Raw genomic sequence first — 8,250 nt, forward strand, 5'->3', positions numbered from 1 at the left:
TCCCTTTATATTGGAAAATGCATTAAAATATGAAAATCCCACTTATCTCAGACTTAAAGTCACATGTAATAGCATTAATAAGCACTTTCGGGTCTGGAAACATTGCATCGCATATATGTATATGTCCCCACTCCTCTATGTGGCTCCAATGCAACCTTACAATGTGACTTGTTGCAATTGCATATCGCAGGAGCCCTGGGTCGTTGGTAAGTGCTCCCATGTGTTTCTCTGATGTGATATCGCGAGTCAACCTAGGCCATCGATCTATGCGCTTGATCGACGGTCCCTGTTTATCGTGCTAATCAATGTTGCATTGTTTTAAGTGGAAATCTCCAATAGCCTCTCGATGGCCTCCGCCAATTTGCGATATGTCGATTGGATCTGGACCGTTTATCGGTAAGATCCAACGGCTCTCATGAAAAGTAGTGTTAAACTAATGATACTCTATTTTTCCACTATTTCTTCATGTTTTGGCCTCCCGATAGTGTAATCTGACTTTTCTAAGAGTTCATCCTTTTGCGATTGTTTTTATTTTTGAAGACTTAGAGGGTTTCTTAGATTCCTTTTGCATCAATGTATGCATTGAGGATTCCCAAGTCATCACCAAGGTTGATCATTTACATCATAGGAATCTAAGAGAAGCCATTTAGATTGAGAAGCATGCGATCAATATCAACCGGGATGATCGTTGGAGATTAAGGTGGAGTTGGATTTTTGCCCTATCTTTTTCATTGTTTTCAATTCTTTTTTCTATTTTTATTTTTATTTGTAAGTCTAATTTTTAATTTTTGTTTATTTTTTCATTTCTCTCTTATTATGTTTTTCTCTATTCTTGTCATTTCCATTTATTCTTTCATCTTCGTAAATTTTCCCTAATAGTTCAAAATTTAATAATATTTGAACTAATTTTAGTTTTGTTTTTTTGTTCAATATTAATTAACTTTATTAATAATATAACTCTAACTACTTTTAAAACATTCTTTATTCTATTTCAATTACTTTTATTAGATTACATCAATGATAATGAAAATAGATAATAAATTAATAAATAACTATTACTTTATTCTATTAATTTTATTTCATAATAATATTAAAATGAAAATAAATAATTAATTGATAAACTAGTAAATAAATCAATATTATATCTCATTAACTAATTCATAATTCATAACCTTCTCATAATGGCTAATTCATAATGGTTAATTACGGGCGAGGATGGATCTTTGCTATTTAAACATTTCAGAAGATTGAATTTTTACCTTTGTCCTGAGGATGAACCACATTAGTTGGTTCGAAACATCGACCAAAACTAAATAATGTGATTAATGCAAAAGAAAATCTCATTATCAATATGGATCACAAAATTATAATATCTAGCAAGAACTAGAATTTCACCAGGAGTCTGATGGCATGATCGTTTTTCTAATCTAAGCGGCGGAATTTCTGTCAACTTACAAAGAGGAATGTTCATGGAAACATGAGGAATCTAAAAGATATCCTATGGCCAAATTCACTTTTGGAACTGTGTGCCAAAACTGTGCAACAAAGGGGACCCACTTGGGCACAGAATTCAGGAAATATTCTAGAGGAATATTCCATAAAGATTCTCTAGGGAATCTAAAAGATTCCCTTAGTGCCAAATTTTCACAGTGACAGAATCATGCCAACTTTATTACTCAAATGAACCAGAATTTCTCCAGAGTTTGATGGCGTAATAGGGTTTTTTATATGAGCAGCACAATTTTAGTCAACTTGCATAGAGGAATCTATTTGGAATCACGAGAAATCTAAAATATTCCCTAACGGTCAAATTTTCACAATTTCATAATGAGACAGACTTTATAGTCACTTTAGTTAGTCTTTTGCAACAAATGCAGTGGTGAAGTCAGATTTGTTATCTGAGTAGAAGAATTATAGTCAACGAACGAGAAGGAATCTTTCAGGAATCTTTGAGATTCTTGAGGGTCCAGATTTTGACCAAAGCAGAAAGGGATGAAGTTTAAAATCATCTGACATGATTTCACCTGAGAAATTCAATGGTGCAATCCATTTCTTCAGTAGAGGTATGCATTTTTAGGCTTTGATTTGTCTTTTGTATGTCATGCATGTAATTTGATTTTGTTGTAGATTAATGAATGTGACCTCCCCACTTGAGGAGGACTCATACATGTAACCCACACTGGGTGAACTTTGTTATCAATTTGTTTCATGCCTTTTCTTTCTCATAATTGCATTTTATTTCCACTCCTTTTATGTGATATTTTTTCATGGTTACATGTGCTTTTATATGCAATTTTGTATGCATCTTGAAGTGAAACGATCTAGGTCATGTTTGGTATCAGATCGGGTTTTCCATTGATGTGAATTGCAAGTGTATGGTAACCAAGGAAAAGCTCCAAAAAGGTGACGTAAAAATTAAGTCCTTTGATCCAAAAGTGAGGGATAAAATATAAAGAATTAAAATGGCAGAGGAAGATGCTTAGTTGGAGGAAGAGCGAGAAAAAGTGGACAAATGGTTTGCAAAGTATGAGAAGACAATGGTGAAGCTAGAGAAGAGGGAAGGACCAAATGATCATGTCGTAGTGAATCATGAAGGAGGAGGAGAAGAGCTTCCTAAAACTCCCTCTCCATCTTCTATTGAAATTTGTTTTTCTTCTTCTTCTCATCATTCTAGATGTAGAAAAATTCATAGAAAGGTCTTTTTCAATCTAGATGTCATGTTTGATTTTTCTATGTTTCATGGAGAATCTAATGCAGAAAAGATAAATAACTGGATCATATAGGTTGAAGTATATTTCCACATACAACAAATCACGAAGGATGAAGCCAAGATCCAGTTAGCATCTCTTCGATTGAGTGACACTTCTCTCATATGGTGGGAAGGAAAGCTACACAAAGGTGGAAAGAGTAGTCGTAAACTTCCTTCATCTTAGTTTGAGTTTGTTTTTTCTTTAAGAGGAAAATTTTACCCATTGGGTTACAGACATAAGGCCATGATGGAATGGAAACATTTGAAACAAGGTAAAGGTCAAAATGTTCATAATTTCATAGACAAGTTTAGGAAACAATCATTAGAATTTAATGTTCCACTGGAAACTCCTGAGACTTTAATGAGATATATTGGCTCTTTACATATTTATTTATGTCATTCATTGTTATTATTTAAAGCTAAAACTCTTGATGAAGCTAGTGTGAAGGTTGTACACCTTGAAATCAATGGAAAACATGACCAAGATGGCTGCCCAAAGAGGGAAACAACAACTAAGAGAAAATAAGCAAATCCCACTTGTGATCATTATGAGAAATAAGGGCATGATGAATTGTTGGAAATTGCATCTAGAATTGAGTCCAAGGAGGAACAACATAAAATAGAAGTGAAAGACAATCACAATTTTGCAACAATATGGAGAATATGAATTAGAGGACAATGAGAAGATCACAACTATGAGATTTGTAGGTGTTGGACCAATTGGTCTGGAATTAGACTCAGGTGATGAAATGAAGATTGTGTCTCTTGAGATTATAGAAGATGGGCCTATCGAACTAGGTTCTAATTCGAGCGATGAAACAAATATTTCAGCAGATGTACCAAAAGTAAGGAGGACACCAAATACTGCATGGCTCCAATAACTCAAAGAAATCAACCAAAGCTTTCAAGCAGATAATGTTGAACTAAGAAAACTCCTACAAGAAGCAGAGGAGGAGAAACAAAGGTTGCAGCATCAGTTACAAGCTAAGGAGGAGGCCTTGGAAAAGTTACGTCATAACAAGCCTAAGGTAAAAGGTGATTCTTCTTTTTATGATGATGATTTCAATGCTTTTTAGAAACATACTAGAGGAGTTGGATTAAAATTATTGAAAAGAATGTGGTATCAAGGAAAGGGGCTTGGCATTAATGAACAGGGAATTGTGAATCCCATCAAAGTGGACGAATATCCTCATTATGTAGGTCTTGGGTATGTGAGAAACTAGGTTGGAGAATGCCCCAAGGTAACTAATGACCAACCAACAATGGATGATGGGAGTACCTCATCACATTCTAGTCATAGTGAGGATTCCACTAGCACTTATTAGAGGTGCGCTAGAAACAAGTGTTCCAAGACGATCTAGAATGTTTTGAGAAGAGAGAACCATTGCAGTCACTACAACAAGGATGGAAATTAGAGGGCCACTTTTCGATACTCCATGCCCATAAAGAACCTATGAAAGAACCAGTTGGTGAAGATATTCAACAAGCGAATCCGTCACAGGAAGATGACCCATTCACTTTGTCGAGTGAGAGATCGTTTTACTAGATCTAGTGGCTTGTCATGGCCATATTTTATAAATCACATCTATCAAGATATTTATAAAAGTGATGAAGCAATTTCCATCACTTATGAATGCAACATAGTGATCTTTTGGGCCTTTTGTGATAGTTGGGGTGTTGTTTGAATTATGATTGGTCTTGTATGTAGTTTACAAAGAATGTACCACGAGTTTGCATAAAATTCATGTATTAGTTCATCGCTTCTGGCTTCGAAGTAAAAATATGATGGAGTAGAAGAAGATTACAGATTGCCTTCATGCTTTTGGAGGACCAAAATCTCCTTAGTGGGGAGGAATGATCCAGGAGGTTCCTAAAAGGCCAAATTTTCAAAGTCCTTGAAACTTAGTCAAACATATCTCAAAACAGGAACTTGTTTCTATGAATCTAATGGCGTGAAAGAAATCCAAAAAAGACACCGTATGCAAAATTTATGGCTCACTAAGGTTTTCAGCAAACAATAAAGTTTTTGCAGATGCAGGGCAAGTGCCATGTGGCGTCTCCATATAGTTCCATGTGACATGTTCATACAACATGACATCAGCATAATATAGAATATTCTTGGTGAATTAGAGCATGACAGGAGGCACATCTGTATGCCTGTTGATGTCAGCATGGTGACATGTCGTACAGATGAAATACAACCAATCAAGGCATGACACGTGGCAGCTGACATCAGCAACATAGTCAGCATGGTGATGCAACAGTATGAACCAATCAACATTTGGTGCATGGTGGTTGACTAGTTGTACGATGGAGCAATGAGGAGGCACCGCGTGGCCTAAACAAGGCAATCCATGTGGTGCTCGATTGGTGATTAACTAGGTCAACTAACCAGGCAACAATTTGCAGCGTCGCGACAAATGTTTCCCTTGGTTAATTTTTCTGATCACCATTAAATGGTCATAAAATCGACACATTTTTTTAAAATTATAATACACCACAGGACCACGATTTTGAGCCCGTGACCTCTAGCCACCCAATATTTCACGATCCAAAAAACCACACAAGTGGCGAGTGAAAAAAATTCTCTACCAAGAATATTTAACTTGATCTAGTCCGCTGAGAGGGGAGAAGAGTCATCGAGCAGGGCCATAAATTTTCTTGTGGAACCATGTGCCAGAACTGTGAACCCAAGGGGACTCGCCTAGGCATGAAATTCAAGAAAGATTTTAGAGGAATATTCCACAAAGATTCTCTTAAGGCCAAATTTTCACAATGATAGAATCATGCCAATTTTATAATCAAACGAACCAGAATTTCGCTAGGAGTTTGATCACGTGATCATTTTTCTAAGTTGAGAGGAAAAATTTTAGTCTACTTGTCGAGAGGAATCTTTGTGCAATCATGAAGAATCTAAAAGATTCCCTAAGGGCCAAATTTTGATAGATTCATAATGAAGCCAACTTTATACTCAGTTTACTTACTTTTTCTATTAGCCTCACTCTATTAAAAACAATTATAAATCCAAATAAAATAATTAATTAAATTAAATCATGAGAGTTGGTTTCACAAACTAATGAGTTTAGTTAGGAGGAGAGATTCTCTCCAACTAGTTCTCCTAAATTAGTGTATAAGTTGAGAAAATGGCTCAACCAAGTGAGTCCAAGTTAAACGCACTATCTTAAGACCACTTGCTCATGTATTTAAATGTATTATTAAATTATTTAAATAAGAGAGAATTGCATGAGCATGAGAGACCACATGATGGCTCTCTGCCTTTTCTGCCAGTTTAATGTCTATGTGTTAATTTTATGTGCATATTGTTTTATGGCTGTGTGAGCTTTCTACATGTCATATCAGAGTGAGGTATGGCCAGTATGAGTTAGGTGTGCCTGCTGTGAGTGAGTGCATATTTCAAATACTGAATCTGCTCTTTGTGAAGTATGGAGATGCAGATATACACTAGTAATGGCATAATGCTACTATATTAAGTTTCATGGGTGTATTTCTACATAGTTTGGAGGTACGCTACAAAGAAAACCCACACTGATCTCCCACAAGGTAGCAAACAATATTTTGTTGAAGATGGATAATTAAAGTGCGGACTCAGGAGCCCATGAACTATGAGATGTCGGTGATCAAATCAGCTTGTGGCTAAGATCTACTGTAGGAGATTAAAAACATAGATTATCTTAGCTATGTTTGATGAGCTTGCGTTGGAGACTAGTGTGTTGTGGAGGCAAATTTCACTTCAATCCTCAGTGTGAGTGGAGAAGAAGAAGTCGGCCTGCCCAGGCAGAGCTTTGCAGGCCTCGGAGTTCCAAACCATTTGGATTCTCTCCTTCAACCTCACTACTCTGCGTTGAATTCAGTTTTGTCTGTAAATTGGGGGATAATCTGTCGACATTCTTAAATTTTTATCCTTCTTCTCTTGTCTGGCAGATCTGCAGTTATGGTTTTATCACTCAAACAACATTGCGCTGATCAGTTTCGATTAGATTTTAATTTTTTCTCACTTGGGTTCCATTTATTTTCCTGGTTCTATTGTTTTAGCCTGCCCTAATCAGTTTTTTAGAGCGAATTAAGGCCATTGAGTTAAGTCTAAGCCGTGGAGCGCAGAACAATGAGATCAGAGCTAGCACATTTCTTCACCTTAATTTGAAATACAGGGACAATGCTCATGCACAGACATGTACTATTGTGCCCTTGTCAATGATCTTGTTGACCCACCATGTAGTATTTTCACAAATCTGAGAAAAATTAATTTTCCATCACTATGCCTTATCCAATCATGAAGCACCACATGTACTGGGACAGCTGGCCCTATTCCAAGTTCTGAGGCTATTCTTCAATAAGAATTGGTTGATTCCCTTTCTGTTCAAACAATTCATATGCACATCGAGCATGCTTCTCCCATCGATCTAGTGCTTCAAGCTGGTGAACACTTATAGCAATAGCACAGAATTCTTCAAAATCCATTTTCCTCGATTGTAGAGAACTCATCTAAGAAAGAAAATCATAGATGCATGATTCCATCATTGCTTCTGTTGCGTGTTTCACCAAAGCCATCCTGAAGTTTTCCATAGAAACATGATCATTTTTCTTTGTTTCCAAATTATTCCCATAGATAGAACAACTCATCCATAGTAAATGTCTATGCCAGAGTCTTTAGTGCTGCTCTTTGAAGACTTGATGCACATAGATATGCCCGCAGAAGACAATATATTAGAATGTCCAAAGGAATCCTGAGATTGTGAGAATTGTTAATCAAAAGGTGGGTGAGAGCCCTCGAAGCAGTCATTCTTTTACACATATCCTTGTTAAGCAAAAGTTTGACAAAGTCTTTTGCTTCAACAGACACAGCAGGTCAAGGAGCTTCCATAAAACTTGGACTGGCCTTTCTAGGCTCGAACCTTGCAAAGACCATGCAATCCAGAAAATTCAACATTGTGGTGGAATCTTCCATGAAAAAAATATAGTGTACATGCTCCAATCTGTCTACTTCTTCGCTCGATCCCATCGAATCTTCACCTCAACATTGAGTTCATAAATTTTTGAAGTAGTCAAAAATAAAGGTATTAACATATATTTTTAATTTGTAAACCTTTTTTTTGGAGTGATAAGTGCTGGATAATTTTGGGAGATATAAGGAGTGACATAAGAAAAAGGATTAGTGCATCAAGTGCATTAATTTTTATTTTATTTTGGAGAGATAACGAGTATATTTTATAATTTTGGAGTTATAAATATTTTTGTATTTGGAGTGATAATTTATTTTTTGTTTTAGAGAAAATTCATTGATGTACTCCAAAGTAATCTTTTACTTTGAGAGCGATTGAGCCAGTGCAGGCAGTTTTTTTGAAGACAAAAGTTTGCAAGTGTGGCATTCTCATTGCTTGTGAAGGTGAAGATTGATGTACTTCAATACTTAATAAAAACATATCTTTTTGTGGTGATCATGTCCTAGATCCACCCGAAATTGAATAAGGGGATCATAGGTA

At 36.0% G+C, this 8,250-nt stretch overlaps 1 pseudogene; it reads right to left on the minus strand.

Annotated features, from left to right (window-relative positions):
• Positions 1 to 6,944: 6,944 nt before the first annotated feature.
• LOC149155911 (CDPK-related kinase 5 pseudogene) lies at positions 6,945 to 7,769 on the minus strand (annotated as a pseudogene).
• Between the last annotated feature and the right edge of the window lie 481 nt (positions 7,770 to 8,250).

This window comes from Pinus tabuliformis, chromosome 9, assembly GCF_031772625.1.
Source record: "Pinus tabuliformis cultivar Carrire ecotype Pingquan chromosome 9, CPIR1, whole genome shotgun sequence".
NCBI classification, from domain to species: Eukaryota; Viridiplantae; Streptophyta; class Pinopsida; order Pinales; family Pinaceae; genus Pinus; species Pinus tabuliformis.